Consider the following 16353-nt stretch of genomic DNA (forward strand, 5'->3'; position numbering starts at 1 on the left):
CTTATGGTCAAACTGATTATAATTAAATCTGTGTATCAGGTTTTATTAAAATTATCTTTAACATTTTAATACACCACACAAAGGTAAAATTTGGTTTTCTCTTTTGATCAAAATGTTTGCGTAATATTAATAATAGATAAAATATTTTTTTTATCTTTTGGCTAAATGATTGACTATTCTAAGGTGACCTATTTTGTGATATCAAGTATCTCAAAACTTTGATATCTGGCAAACTTTCTAAGAGTAAAATTTCTAAATTCAGCCCTTTGGACTTCAAATTAACTTTTTGGATATTAGGTTCTTGAAGTTCAAGAGAGATATATTAGGCTTCTTAGGCTTATTTGTTATGCTAGAATTATGCACGAAGCATTGTCAAATCTGAGGTGGTGTTTCACTTCCTTTGGGTTCTGTTGACACAGATGTGTTGTTAATGTGTGTTCCAGGATTGCATGAGATTCCTAGAGTTCTGCTATGCTGTGAGTAATAATTATCATTATTATGTTACATTGTTGTGTGCCACAGAACCAACCTAATTCCCTTGTCAACTGTATCTATAACTATGGCCGTCTTAAGGCTTTTGTCATCCACAACTTTTGTTTTGCTTTGATTCTTCTCAAAAAGTGACTTATAATCAGTTACAGTCCAGGCCTTGGCTTTTTGGGGAAGTCCATGAAAAGGACTCTTGGATGCAGGTTTCTGATAACTCTGGAGATCATGCCATTGAACTAAAGAGAAAATTTCCAGGGCACTAATAGAAAGGCTGATGTGTTCATAGAGATTGCTAGCCCAGTATGAAGCAGAGCAGGAGATGATTGCATGGATTAAACTAATGGAGGAGTGAAATAAGTTTTTATGGCCTTTGTTTGTTTGTCTGTTTGAAACACTGTTTATTCTTCAGAGTCTGGAGAACTTTTTTCCTTTTGAGCTATTTATAGCCTGCAACAATTGAGTAGAATAGTCTTCTCAACAGAATTTGAGGCGTATTTTTCTCTCTCTGCTGAATTTCTCCAGAATTTGTAAACTGAATATTCTTAATTCATGACAATGTGTTTGTTTGCATAAGTTCAATAAGATTCTGTTTTCTTTTATAACCTGACACAGGTGGAGGAATTGGTAATTTTCCCAGGGCCTTGCCTGAAATGGCGTTGTGAAATGTTCCAGCAAAGCCCATTTAGGAGAGCCTATATGAACAATGATTCTTGCTGAGCTTTTTGTGGGTAATCAGGCCAAGTATATGAGACTGAAGCTTCTTTTGCAGGTAGGTTGGTCCTGCTGTGTTTTGTCTTTAGTGGAAATGGGGAACTGGAGAGAGGAAGATTGTGTTTCAGGAGAAACTATGGTATTAGATGAATGTTTCATTCCTGGGTGGCCATGCGGTCATCCACAGTGTGGAGCTGCCCAGGATGCCCCTTCTCCACATGACACAGCCAAAAAGATGGATGACCAGATTCCCCATGATTGAGGAACTGACAAATAGAAAATGGGGACTGAAATCGATGCAATAGTCCCACAGACAGTGTTTTTGGATAGATGTAGAAATGGACCCTTCTAGTCTTAAAGCTTGAAGCTTACATTTGTTTTATCTGAGTTCATTCCTCGGTAAAGGACCCTCAGCCTCTCAAAAAGCATAATAGACCTGAAACTCAGCAGAACACAGCCTCCAGACAATGAGATGCCAGACCCCTCACTCATCATGAGTGCTTCCTCACCCCTCCCTAGTTCCTCTTTTCCCACTCACAGTTACGTTTCTTCCCTGCTACATAAACCCCTCACTTTAGTTGATCAGGGAGATTGATTTGAGACTGATCTCCCGTCTCCTCTGTTGCAGCACCCAATTAAAGCCTTCTTCCTTGGCAATACTCAATGTCTCAATGATTGGCTTTCTGTGAGCTGAGCAGCAGGGCCTAGACCAAACACCTGGGCTTTCAGTAACAATACATGTACACTTTTAAAGACCACAATTAATGGGTCATGAGATATTGCGAAATTGGAATGGCATCAACTTGGCCAATTCTGAGAAAATACACTGTGCTTAAATGTCAGGGCCCTGCCTCCTGACCTTGACCTTGAGAGTATATGGTTGATTTTGAGTCATAGCAGGTGAGTATGGCCTGGTTTGAGTGTTTTATAGAAATATAAAATATGGCTGATTGCATTTATTTTTAATTCAAAAAATTTCCATTTCTGGTGAGAAAATTTTGTTAAAACCAACCAAACAAACAAACATAGAAGTATATGAACAAGACAATGAAGGATTCCCTGTTCCCAATCTCATTTGATTGCCATCTTCTGTTATATACTACAGGGAGGAAGGGGGCAAGGTGCCCAGGAAGTCCCATGTCCTGTTTTGACAATCATCTGGCCTCCTTGGGCAAACAGAAAAGAGGGAAAGCATAAAGAAAATAACAGAAATTTTGCAGAAATTTCATCTCTGGTCTGGGCGCAGTGGCTCACACCTGTAATCCCAGCACTTTGGGAGGACAAGGCGGGCAAATCACTTGAGGTCAAGAGTTCAAGACCAGCCTGGCCAACATGGCAAAACCTCATCTCTACTAAATATACAAAATTTAACCAGGCATGGTGGCCCACACTTGTAATCCCAGCTACTGCGGATTACAATCACTTGAACCCAGCAGACAGAGGTTGCAGTGAGGGGAGATCACCCACTGCCACTGCACTGCACTCCAGCCTGAGCAACAGAAGGAGACTCTGTCTCAATGGAAAGAAAGAAAGAAAAGAAAGAAAGAAAGAAAGAAAGAAAGAAAGAAAGAAAGAAAGAAAGAAAGAAGAAAGAAAGAAAGAAGAAAGAAAGAAAGAAAGAAAGAAAGAAAGAAAGAAAGAAAGAAAGAAAGAAAGAAGAAAGAAAGAGAAGAAAGAGGAAGAAACGAAGAAAGGAAGAAAGAAATTTCACCTCGGCACAGGAAACTCTATGACAGAGGCTTCAGGGGCTCTTCTCGTGCCCTAAACTCACAGTGGATTTTTGCCTCAGTTTCCGAGGTGCAAATGAAATGATAGAAGTCGATCAAAGGAGAAGGGAGAGAGAAAGCAAGAAGGATGGCTCCTTCCTGCAGGTCCACCTTCCTGGAGTGTTGCTTGTGGGATAATAGAAATGCCTTGACATGGGTGGGTGGGAACTATTGCTACTTATTAGGAATTCAGACACCTCTGGTACTTCACAGTGTGAGGTTCCATGGTGTAATGGTGAGCACTCTGGACTCTGAATCCAGCGATCCGAGTTCGAGTCTCGGTGGAACCTTTCTGTTTAATTAGGATGGCAATGCCGTGTTTTACTCCCTAAATGGAATGGGGATTCTGCTGACGTTCAGAAGCTCTGCGCTGCGGGCCTCCGTGTCCCTTCTGCTCCCGCTGTCTGAGCTTTGCGTTGCACCCCGCGCTCCTCATCCCCTCTTCGGTGCTCGGGGTCCCAGAAACCGGGTTCTCACAGTGGCCCGGACCACAGGGAAATCGCCGAATCATCCATTCAGGGTCACCGATCCTGGAGGGTCCCGTTTCAGGGCCAGCCTCCTGGCACCCAGCAATCGGAGGCCCACCGCCAGGGACCCAGCTACCCAGCAAGTCCTCACCCCCTTTCGGGGCGACCCTGGGCCTCGGGGTGAGAGGTCTCCTCCGCTAAAAAGGCTGCCGCCCTTCGGCCCTAGACCCCGAGATTCCTTTCACCCGGGAAATCTCGTAATGGCACCCATTGTCATTTTGGTAAGTAAACGGTGGCGTGAGAAATTTTGATGGGGTTAGCTCAGTCATTGGAGATTGTGTCTCAGTTTAGGATCGATGGTTGGAGACCTAACTTGGTAGTTGCACTGCTTTATTCGCATGGCCCATCCAATTCCGAATGTTAATTTATTCTGTTCTTCATATTCAGATTTTTATGCCGAATTGCTAGCTCCTACGTCTCTATTGCGGGCCCTAAAAGTCGCTGTTTCACTAAGCTTTGGAACCTGACTCCGGGAAATTTCATTCTTTCCTCCCAAGATCTCAGCCGGAAAGAGAGATCCGCGCGGGCTGGGAGCGCCGGCTGGAGCGCGGGCTGGAAGCGCGGGTTCTGATCCTCGGCCGCCGCAGCCGAGCGCCCGCAGGACCACGGGGAAGAGGAGCCTGAGCAACTCCGAGGAGCGAGTCTCTGACGGTGGGGCTCCCCCTCGTCCCCTCAGGACCCTGCCCCAAGGAGAAGACGCCTTAGGACGCTACCAGAGTTAAAAATGTTTTCTCCTGCGCTTCAAAGCACTCGGGATGAGGTTCCTGATGGGTCTTGGGAGCGAACTAAGATGTCACTCCAGGCGCTCAGGACCATCGCTCTGATTTTCATATTTTGGGGCTGAGAGCGGTTAGGAAGGACTGAAAAACACCGCAGTCTTTGAGGGGCTCAGTTTGGAGGACGAGCTGGGGGAGGGGAGGTGAGAGGACGACTTCTTGGCTCCTTGGAGTGGACTGGCAGGTAAGGAAACACAAACTCCGTTTCCCCTTGCAGGCTGGACTGCAGGGCCTGGGATGGAAAATTGGACAGTCAAAGAGTAACAATATTTATGTAGAGGTTGGCTGCATGCATTAAAAATTGTTATCCCTACAGATAAGTGTAGGAAGGGACCAGGGCACTGCTGTTCACCACCAGCTTTGCAGCATATGTAACTTTGATAACAGAGTATCGTGCATAAAAAATTCATTCCTGTTTACAAATAATTGATCACAACCAGTTACAGGTTTCTTTGTTCCTTCTCCACTTCCACTGCTTCACTTGACTAGCCTTACAGGAAAAAAAAATCATTTGTAAATATGATATTGTTTCAGTTGATCCTCAGCCCACCGATTCCCCACCCCCGGAAAGTAGCTGGAACAACAGGTGTGCACCACGTGCTGGGCTAATTTTTGTATTTTTAGTAGAGACAGGGTTTCGCCATTTTGGCCAGGCAGCTCTCGAACTTCAGAACTCAGGTGATCTGCCTGCCTGGGCCTCCCTGAACCTCCCTGCTGGGATTACACGCATGAGCCACCCGACTTGGCCATCATTTGTATTTTGAATTTAAATATTTTGTAGTCATCACTCTTCAAAGATTCTGGGTTTTGTTGCATGTGCATGATGGGATTCAGGACATGCTACTTCAAAATATAATATCTTGGGGTATTGAATATTTTACGCTAAAGGAATTTGAGTAAACAACAGAAGCAGGAAGGTCACTGTCACCCTCCCCCTGCCCTTCTTCCCTGAAGTCGATTGTAAGACTCATGTGAGAGGTGCCCTCTCTGTACCCAGAGGAAAGGTGCATCCTGGAGTGTGAAGACACAGGGACACAGAGAAGAGCCTGAACACAGGGGCCTGGCTACATTTTCCCCAGTTTGTTACTGTTAGATAATACTTTTATTGTCTTATCATACTTCTGCATGGCTACCCATTCTTCAACAAAACTAATGTTAAAAAACAAACAAACAAACAAAAAACTGAGGTTTTGCTGTTTCCATGGGCCTTCATTTTCTTTGGAAGGCGCTCCTGTCACGTAAAACTTACATTAAATAAATACATCTGCTCTTCTCTTATTAGTCTGTGTTTTGCTGTAAGGGTCTCAGCAGTGAACCTAAGCTGGGTGAGGAAAAGTCATATTTCCTCCCTTACATGTACAAATGTCTTCCACTGTAAAACTATAAAAATTTTATTGGGGCAGATTTGATGCAAGAAATTGAATCATTATTCCCCTTTGGATGAGCTGTACAGATGGGCTAATAAACTCCCAGTTCCCCCCAGACAGAAATACTTCTCTAGCTCATTCCCCAAAGCTCCTTGAGGGTCAAACCTGCTGGAGATTGAGGGGCCTTCCTGGGATCTCCCAGCCCAGGAGGTTACTGCTGGTGAGAGGATTGCTGCAGTCTCCCTGGGAGGGTGCAGGGCCACTGGAAAGTATCACTGCTGTAACTTCCATACAACCGGTTTTCATCACATCTGCTCTTTGTGCAGTGTTGCAGGCAAAATACAAGAGCTAACAGGCACATGAGTAACATATGCACATCATCAACTGTGCCTGAATCACAAAGTGCCACATGTCACACAAAGTTGATGAGGGTGCATATGTTTACTCGTTTAGTCCTTACCTCAGGCAGAGGTCACACCATCACCTTCATCTTCCATATGAGAAAACTGAGATGCACAAAGACGTTAAGTGACCTGCCCAGGGTCACTCAGCCAGCAAAGGAGGATATGAAAGCGGGAATTTGAAGTGAAGGCAGCCTGTCTCCAGAAGACATTCTCAGAACCACTGCATTTCTACTGCTCCTAACAAAACGACCCTTGCAAAAATTATGACAGTGAGAAAAACCTGACATAGGAAAACTATGACTGTGAAAGAAATCTGACCTAACTGACTGCATCTTGCTTCTAACCTCTGAGCTGCCCTTGTCCATTCCTGGGCATAGGCCAGGCTAACTATGAGAGGAGTTTAGTTCCAAGTCTAAGTCTGAAACAGAGATGATTGCCCATTCCTGAGACAAACCCCTTCCTTTCTTGGGGATCAGACCTCCTTAGCAAAGCTAACAAATCAGGTACGAGATTGGAAATTATGCCTCAGGAGCCACGCAGCCAGAAGCCACATGATTCCTAAGCTCCCCAACTGTGCCTTTATATAACAGTATTAGTGTCAAACCTAAGATTTGACAGGGTGTTCAAGGTATTTTTCAGACCCTACCTTATGATGGACTAGCTGGCACACCCAGACCAGTAAACTGGCTCATCCGGTCCTGTGGCCCTCACCCAGGGACTGACTCAGTGCAGTAAACAAGCTCTGACACTGTGATTTCATCCCCAATGCAACCAATCAGCTTTGCCCATTTCCTAGCCCCCTGCCTGCCAAACTATTCAAAAAAAAAAAAACCCTAGTCTCTGAATTTGGGAGGAGGCAGATTTGAGTAATAATAAACCCCTGTCTTGGTCCTTCAGCTGCCTTTGCGTTTATTAAATTTTTTCTCTATTGTAGAAAGCCTGCTGTTCTCAGCTCCATTGGCTTTTCTGGGCAACCAGCAAGAGAAACCTAGCGGGCAGTTACACTAATAAAAGATAAACGCAAATGGTAAGCATGCTTGAAAAGAAATGTAAGTCTGTGTATTTCTTTTGAAGAAACACAAAAGGAGGAGGAATGATAAGACAGGCAATACACTGTCCTAAATATTTTCATGATTCTCCTGCCTCCCCCATTTCCTTCTTATCCCAACAACTGCTCCCCAGAAACCTTCAACTTAAACACGGTCCTGCCAGAACTGGGTTTGCCCTTCCCTTTACATTTTCCTCTCACCTGCCCCACACCCCTTCCATATCTAATCTGTCCTTTCACTTCCAGGTCATTGAGTTTTTCCATTTAAAAATATGAAAGACACAGAAAGAAGAAGATAACCAGTTATCTGTATTAGCAAAGTACTGTTCACATATGTACATATTTTTCTTCCAAACAATTTTAAAGTTACTCTTATTTAAAAAAAATTATACATGCTTAGTATAGACCATACCACCAATACAGAAAAAGTACAGATATGTAAAATTTCTGATCATCTTAAGTTCAAAATAACTTTTGTTAGCATTAGGGCAACACTCATCGAGTCATGTTCTTCTGGTATATCTACAGAGAGAATGTATATTTTAGCTAGACTGTCCCCCGCCCCACGCACCCACAAAAGAAAAAATAGAACAATAAATATATATATATATATATATACACACACATATATGGGAGTTACATTATATATATATATATATATCCATATACATATATGCTTTTGTAAAATTGAGCTTAGACTGTATTTTTATTTTACAAATATTCCATTTAATAATGCATGAATTTAACTGAAGACAGAGACAGAAACACAAATGAAGGAATTCCTGAACTCTCAATCACATTTAGAGAGACACTTTTCTAAAGGAGTCTTCTAAAGCTAAACAAACATTAAATTAAGTAGAAGGCATTATGATTTGCAGTGTTTTTTTGTTTTTGTTTTTGTTTTTTGAGGCTGAGTCTTCTCTGTTGCCCAGGCTGAAGTGCAGTGGCACAATCTCAGCTCACTGCAACCTCTGCCTCCCAGATTCAAGCGATTCTCCTGCCTCAGCCTCCCAAGTAGCTGGGAGTACAGGTGTGTGCCACCACATCCAGCTAATTTTTGTATTTTTAGTAGAGACAGGGTTTCACTATGTTGGCCAGGATGTTCTCTATCTCTTGCTCTCATGATCCGTCCACCTCAGCCTCCCAAAGTGCTGGGATTACATGCGTGGGCCACTGCGCCTGGACTTTTTCTTTTTCTTTTCTTTTCTTTCTTTTTTTTTTTTTTTTTTTTTTTAGCTTGGCATCACTCACTCTGTCACCTAGACTGGAGTGTAGTGGCACCAGCTCAGCTCACTGCAACTTCCACCTCCCAGGTTCAAGAGATTCTCCTGCCTTAGCCTCCCGAGTAGCTGGGATTACAGGCGCCCGCCACCATGCCCAGCTAAAATTTTTTTTTGTATTTTTAGTAGAGATGAGGTTTCACCATGTTGGCCCGCTGGTTTCAAACTCCTTACCTCAGCTGATCCGCCTGCCTCAGCCTCCCAGAGTGCTAGGATTACAGGCGTGAGCCACTGTGCCCAGCCCGCAGCCTGCAGTGGTTTTCTTATTACTTTTTACAATCAAATTGATTAAGGCATTGGCTGAATATGGTACAATGCATCCATTTCAAGTTTGATGACATGTCTATTACTCCAAAAGGTCCTTTTGTGCCCTTTGTAGTCAGTCCCCTCGACTCCCTGAACCCAGCAATCAATGATGTAGTTTCTGTCACTATACAGGTTAGTTTCACCTGTTCTAGAAATTCAGCTTGATGGCGCCACACAGGATGCACTCTTTTCATCACTCAGCATGAGGTTTTTGAGATTCACCCATGCTATCTCATGTTTCCATAATTTGTCCCATCTTCCACTGGATGAATATATCACAATAGGTCCATTCACCTCTTGATGCATATGAACCGTTTCCAGTTTCGGGACTATTGTAAACAAAGCTGCTAAGAACAAGTTCTTTTTTTGAATATATGTTTTGTAAATTCCATTTGTCATTCTTTAGTATTAACTTATTTTGTAAAAGGATGTCACCTTCACAAGTGCAAAATTCATTCAAATGTTTTTTGAAAAAAGTTGAGGCCTGAAGCAGAAGTCTACACAATTTCCTTTCTTATATTTCATAATTAAGGGGAAGAAACTTTATCTGGGATATTGTTTCCTATCAGCATATCCTTAGTGTAAGCCACACACGATGCTAGCTGTACTATTAGACTATCTTCTGTAATCTGTGCAATAACTCTAAGAAGTGCTTCATATTATTATTTTCCTGTAACACTTTCCAACTTGAAGCCTAGCAAATTGAAGGACCTGGCCCAAGGTCAAACAGAAGGCAAGTGGCAGCGCCAGGACTGGAAGAAGGCCTTCCCAAAGGCAGACAGAAGCTCACGTCTTTGTCAGAACCGCGGTATTTCTGACGCGCCTGGAAGCCAATATCCAAGCCGTTCTCAGCCACTGGATTGGTGGGCTCCATTTGCTCAGAAACTCCTCTATGAGGAACCCCAAGCATACGTTAGTGATGACGGTCCCGAAACAAGGGACATTTCTTAAACATTCTAAAAACCCGTTTGCTCATCGGTAACGCAATTAAAGTTGTTTTCGGTCTTGGTTCATATATTTTATATTTGAGCAAGGCAATGTCCGCTGCTGGGGTTAGAAGTAAATGGCTCGTCTTCATCAAACTAGATCAGTCCGTAGGAAGTACGGCTTCCACTCGCAGTGTCCTTAATACTCGCTGGGCGTCTTGTGCGTTCTAGCCGGTTTTCTTTGAAGCCGCGGGTTTCTGCACCGCGCCCGGGTTCGGATGGCAGAGGCTTCTCGGGACATGCGGATCTATGAGTGCCGTCCCCAGGGTAGCCACCAGGGGACGCCATAGGCCTTCCTGCCGTGGTCCTCCTTGCCTTTTCCGTTTGGGCCAGGTAGTTTCTATTGACCAGGACGTTACAGATCAGAAGTGGGTGGGGTCAGAAAACACACCCTGGGAGAAGCTGGCAAAATGCCCAGAACCGCCATCGCTAGGCCTGGGGTTTTCTTCCGTAGTGGAATTCTCATGCTCATGTAGTGCAGGGACAAAACCAATTAGATACCTCTGGGAGTTAAAAAGAGATGAATTTACAATGCCATTTGAGAAGGGGTATTAAGCAAACGTCCGAATTTGCCAGGGTACTGATGCGTGTCAGGTGCAAAACGCAGGTTGAGAGAGAGCTAAGTATTTTCTGTCCATGAAGGTGATAAGCGAGGGCCTGAAGAAAGAGGGACGGGGAGGACACTGGCGCCAGAGATAGAAGGAGGCGGCTTGGAGGTGGGAAGGATGGGTCGGGGCGCTATTTAGAAAGTTGCCTGGCAATGGATGTAGGATGTGGAAGCAAGACATCAAACAAGAAGCTGTCACTTAAATGAAGTCTGAAGAAAGACTAGATATGTAAACGGCAGGAGATAGTGGACCCGGCTCCTCATAAAATTTCCCGCCTTATGTTTCAGGGAGGATCGCAGGGCATTTTCGCCAAGACAGGTGAGACTGTGGTTCTGACCTGCGGGTCTCGGGATGAATTGCGTTAGGGCACCTGGGCGCCGGCAGACCCGTTCCCCTCCACAAAGTAAGCGTGTTATGTCTACAACCCAACGGGGACACTAAGAGCCCCAAAGGCCCTGCTTTCTTCCCAAAGAACAGCGCCCGTCTGCGTAGTTTGTACCCGGCTCTACGAGGTGAGAACACATTCCCCGCTAGCACAGAAATCCTACAAACTCCTGAGGGGGCTGCGGTTAGAAGCAGAGGCTGTGTAAAAGGTGACTGGGTGCTAGGGAAAAACACGAAGATTTTTACAGAGCGTGAGACCCCAAGAGACTGGAGACTATGGACCAATCTCTGCAAAAAGCAGCCTCATGTTGAAAGGAAGGAGCTGTGCGGCCTTCGCGCTACTTAGCTTGTGTTAAACAGGAACACAACGCCTGACGCTCATTTCTCCGGCAGAAACGACGGCGACATGTTACTTCCTGTTTCCCTGCCATCCGGCTATAAGAATAACACACCACCACCAAGATTATATAGCAATAAAAGCGAGAAGTAGACCTTTGCATACAACCTGCTTTTTGAACTGCAAAATTCAGGGAAAAGCGCGAACGCAGTCCCCCACTACCACAAATTATGCAGTCGAGTTTCCCATATTTGGGGAAATCGCAGGGGTCAACACCTCCGGAGTGCAATGGATAAGCCTCGCCCTGGGGTAACCACCTTCGTGATCACAGCATCTCCCCTGCCAGGTAAGTGTGAGTTCACACACCTCCGCCCTGCCACAGCTCCATATGCCTCAACCTTTACATACACGGTCACTTGCCCGGCGCACCCGCACCCGCACCCCCACCCCCACCCCGCCCCATGCCACCCGGAGCCCTCCTAGCCCTGACACACAGCTGGGACTCTCACGTCCAACCGGCGGTCCTGGACTTGCTCCCAAAGCAGGAGAAATCCTTCGTGGGAGGCAGCAGCCCCTGAGCTGCCTCATCTACATAGGAATCGTCCTATCCGTGATGTCACCGACAGCGCCTTTCCCGGCCCCCATGTGCTCTTCCGCCCGACCCTCCGCCACTCAGCCGACCAACCCGTTGCGGGAGCCGGCGGAGGAAGTGACGCCTGCCTCTGTCTCCTTTGCCTCCCTTCCCCGTCCCTGGTCTTTCCCAAAGAAGTAGGTTCTTAGCCTGTGATGCCAAGGACCCCTTTGGCGGCCAGCTGGAGCCTGTGCGCTCTTCTTCGAATAATGGCTTTTAATGCGCAAACTAGAAAGTTTAGGATTACAAAGAAAACCGGTTCTTTTCACATACGGTTATCCTTGTGACGTAGCATTCCGCTTGACACTGGAAGTCGTTCAATATCAGAGAGAAACCGTAACTATGAAACTAGAGAGGCTGCTCAGATGACTGCAAACCAGCCATCCTTACTTGTTTTATCACTAGGAGTATTATAAAGACGGCTGTCCAGTTTCATGAATCTTGTAGGGTTTTTTCAAATACAGCAATGTACAAAAATGTGCTGCCCCATCAGAGCACACTGGACACTTAGGCATGGTGCTGGAGTCGTTTTGTCATCTCTTCACTGCCTTCTCTAGACCTTAGCGCTTACCTCATGTTAACACTTTATATGCTGCAAAGACAGAAACAAAGTCATCCAAATGTGGCAAAAATACTTTGGGGAAATTTTATTTCAGGTGTTTAACTGATTACTTTTAATATGTAGGCTACAACACCAAACTCTGACAATACTCCGCAGACTTATTAATGGTTTCCACCCCCATCTCTGCAAATCTATCAGACAAGTTTTTCCTGCCCTTTACTTGCATATAAACTGAGTCATACACTGTGTAGTGGGGTTTGGCGGGGGGGGGGGAGGGAGTGTTACTGCCCAACAGGTTCACCTTCCCTGTTGCCTAGACAGAGCCAATTTTTTAACACAGGGGAATTGCAATAAAGAGTTATTTAGACAGAGCTGGCTTTGTGGGAGACCAGACTTTTATTTTTACTCAAATCAGTCTCCTCAAGCATTCCGGGATATTTTGGTGGGATAATTTGGTGGATGGGGGCCAGTGAGTTGGGAGTTCTGATTGGTCGGGTCAGAGATGAAATCACAGGGAGCTGAAGCTGTCGTCTTCTGCTGAGTCAGTTCCTGGGTAGGGGCCACAAGACCAGCTGAGCCAGGGTATCAGTCTAGCTGGTGCCAGCTGATCCACTGAGTGCAGGGTTGGCAAAATATCTCAAGCACTGATCTTAGGTTTTCCAATAATGATGTGATCTCCAGGAACAATTTGGAGAGGTTTAGAATCTTGCAACCAGAGGCTACATGACTCCTAAACCATAATTTCTAATCTGATGGCTAATTTGTTAGTCCTGCAGAGGCAGTCTAGTCCCCAGGCAGGAAAGGGGATATTATCATCTTTGTTTCACAGCTAAACCATAAACTAAGTTCCTCCCAAAGTTATTTTGGTCTGAGCCCAGGAATGAACAAGGACAGCTTGGACGTTAGAAACAAGATGGAATCAGATCAGATCTCTTTCACTGTGATAATTGTCCCAGTTATAATTTTTCAAAGGCAGTTTCAGAAGCAGCGGCATAGGTTTGACTTCTTTCACTCAGTCTTATGTCTATGAATTTTTCACCTTATTCATATGGTTATTTGTTTCTGTGTGTCTTACTTTGTATGAATATACATTAACTTATTTATTCATTCGACTGTTGTTGAACACGTTGACCTAAAAGAAAGAGGCTGAAGCACAAGATATAATTTAGAGGTTACTTGAGCCAACATGAAGACAGCTGCCTGGAAGACTCACACCCAAGGAACCTTGGATCTGAGCTCCCTTTGGCCTTTGTCACAAGCAGGTTTTCAAAGGTCAAAAGCGGGGACAGACAGTAGGCTGATAGAAAGGTGCCTGTCAAGAATTCTGATTGGTTTACAGAAATAACATTGATTGGTGATTGGCTATATGTTATTAAGTTATAGGGTATAGGGTATAGTGTTTGGTGTGGCATTATTAGGATAATTTACAGCTACTTGAGGTGATATCAAGCAGTTTCAACAGATGAATACATAGCTCAAAAGGAAAGAATGGAAAAGGGTTGCTCTCTCGATTTAACGTCTCTCTGGGCCTGATCATTTGAAAGGGCTCACATTCCTCAGATAAAAATTTTTAAAAAAATCTTTCTTCTTGAAAGCGTTGATGATCAAAAGCTTAGGCAAGGTGTCCCTCTTTGCCAGAAAGGCTCATTCCCAGATAGTCCTATCCCAGGCAGGGGACAGGGAAGGAAAGGAGCCACCTCACCAAGGAATTTTTAAGAATGCCCACAAGTCCAATTGAAAGGGCATTACAACCAGACACGGTGACTCACACCTGTAATCCCAGAACTTCTGGAGGCCAAGGTGGGTGGATTGCTTGAGTCGAGGAGTTCGAGACCAGCCTGGGCAATATGGCAAAACCCTATCTCCACAAAAAATACACAAATTAGTCAGGTGTAGTGGCACACAACTTAGTCCCAGCTACTCAGGAGGCTGAGGTAGGAGGATTGCTTGAGCCTGGGAGTTCAAGGCTGCACTGAGATAAGATCACACCACTGCACTCCAGCCCGGGTGACAGAGTGAGACTCAGTCTCAAAAAAAAAAAAAAAGAAAAGAAAAGAAAGAAAAAGGGCATCATAGAATGGCAAAAATAAAAGAGAGAGAGAGGCCTCAGTTAAGTCTACAGCTGCTGCCACTTGTTGAATCATCTCTAGTCTTCAGAATACCGTGAAATTAGTTTTCTCAGAAGTAAAACGATGAGAAATACGTAACAATAATGACATTGCACTTCATCATTCCATGCCCTCAGACATTTATAGGGCCACGGATGGTGATCTTTTCAAGAGACAAAAATAAATGCTGGTGCAGAACAGGTAAGTGTGCTATAATTTGAGTACATCAGCTTTTGGGCATTTAAATCATGCGTCAGAAATTTAGAGCAAGAGAGCAGGTTGGATCCTGATAGCAGGAGGGAGTGTTTTTCTTTTAACTTTCCAGTAGCATCATGGTGTTTACCACTGTCATTTCAGAGTGACGTGACAATTTTTTCTTTGATTTTGTACTTTTTATTTTTATTATAATTACTTTTTGAGATAGGGACTCACTCTATCTCCCAGGCTGGAGCTCAGTGGCAAGATCACAGCTCAGTACAGCCTTGACCTCTTGACCTCCAAGGCTCAATGGCTCAGCCTCCTAAGCAGCTGGGATTACAGGCACACACCAGCACACCCAGCTTAATTATTTATTTTTTGAGACAGGGTCTCACTCTGTTGCCCAGGCTGGAGTGCAGTGGCATCATCAGGGTTCACTGCAGGCTCAAACTCCTGAGGTCAAGTCATCCTCTCACCTCATGCTCCTGAGTAGCTGGACTACAGGTGGGCACCACCACACCCAGCTAATTTGTATGTATTTTACAGAGTCAGTGGTTCACCATTTTGCCCAGGCTAGTCTCAAACCCCTGGGCTCAAGTGATGCTCCTGCCTTGGCCTCCCAGAGTGCTGGGATTACAGGCCATTATTTTGACAATACGATTATGATGGGTTAAACTGAGATGTGAGGCAGGAAGGTTAGGCTGAGTCAGACAGATTCGATAAGAAGGTTTTGCTTGATATGACCCTGAGTTGCATCATGAGTGCAATCAGGAGGAATACTGGTGAAATTTAGCACAGGATGTACCAATGGGTCATTATGGTCAAAAGTGGTTGGTGGTTTACGGTGGCAAACCCAGCACCTTGTTAAATTTCCCACAGTGCAATGGTTTGTGGGATTCTGATCAGAGAATTATCCCTCCCTGCTATAATCAAATTAATTAGGGACAGTAAAACAGAAATCTGATCATAGGCATTTTGCTATGTATGTATGTATATGTATATACACATACACACAATAGGACTAGTGTGTCATATCTTAAGAGAATATACATATAGGGTGATTTTACCAAAACCACCAAGAGAGGACCCCTACAACTTAAAGGAGCCCTAATGGTGTATGTATTCCAGTCAACAGAAAAGGAGACTCAGGTGCAGTGAGCACTGGAATTGTACTGGTGATACAGGCCAGTATCTTGGGCAAAAGTGGACTACAACAGACGTCAGCTACTTGCCATCTCTCTCAGGAAGCCTGAGTTACCTTTAAGTGAAAATCTCCACTGACAGATGTCCGCTCTGGCAGTGCTGCCTTTTACAAGAGAAACATGAATCCGTGTGTCAACGCCCTTAAGTTTACTGGCACAGGTTGGTCAGTAATACCTGTTGTGAGTCAGGTACAGTGGCCCATGCCTGTGGTCCCAACTATTTGGAAGGTTGAGGCAGAAGGATGGCTTGAGCCCAGGAGTTAAAGTCTACAGTGAGTCATGATTGTGCCACTGCATTCTGGCTTGGGGAACAGAATGAGATCTCATCTCAAAAAAATAACACAAAATAATAATACCTGATGTGGTCCCTTCCAACAGTCTTGGGAGGAATATTTTATTTGATGTTGTTTCCAGTAAACAACAACATCTCCAGGTTATAGGCCAAGATTTTTTATATTTTCATCTCCCAGGAATTCATTATGAAAGGATTCCTGTGTTAATGTAGAGTTCTCAGTAAGTTTTGTGAGATCTTAGCAGTAACGGAGAATGTCACCTTTAAGAAGTGCAGATTCATAAGCGTCTTCATCTAACCACTGCATGGGTCTTCCTGTTATTATTTCAAAGAGAGAGAGTGTGGACATTTTCCAGAACCAGTGGGAAATC

At 44.5% G+C, this 16353-nt stretch overlaps 2 non-coding genes across 2 annotated transcripts; one reads left to right on the forward strand and one right to left on the reverse strand.

Moving 5' to 3' along the window:
- The first annotated feature begins 3184 nt into the window (after positions 1-3184).
- TRNAQ-CUG (transfer RNA glutamine (anticodon CUG)) lies at positions 3185-3256 on the forward strand. Its single transcript has one exon. It is a non-coding gene; the product is annotated as a tRNA-Gln (tRNA).
- A 7923-nt stretch (positions 3257-11179) lies between these two features.
- Positions 11180-11343, reverse strand: LOC134734920 (U1 spliceosomal RNA). Its single transcript, XR_010117801.1, has one exon. It is a non-coding gene; the product is annotated as a U1 spliceosomal RNA (small nuclear RNA).
- Between the last annotated feature and the right edge of the window lie 5010 nt (positions 11344-16353).

The sequence above is a fragment of the Symphalangus syndactylus genome, chromosome 12, assembly GCF_028878055.3.
Source record: "Symphalangus syndactylus isolate Jambi chromosome 12, NHGRI_mSymSyn1-v2.1_pri, whole genome shotgun sequence".
Taxonomy (NCBI): domain Eukaryota; kingdom Metazoa; phylum Chordata; class Mammalia; order Primates; family Hylobatidae; genus Symphalangus; species Symphalangus syndactylus.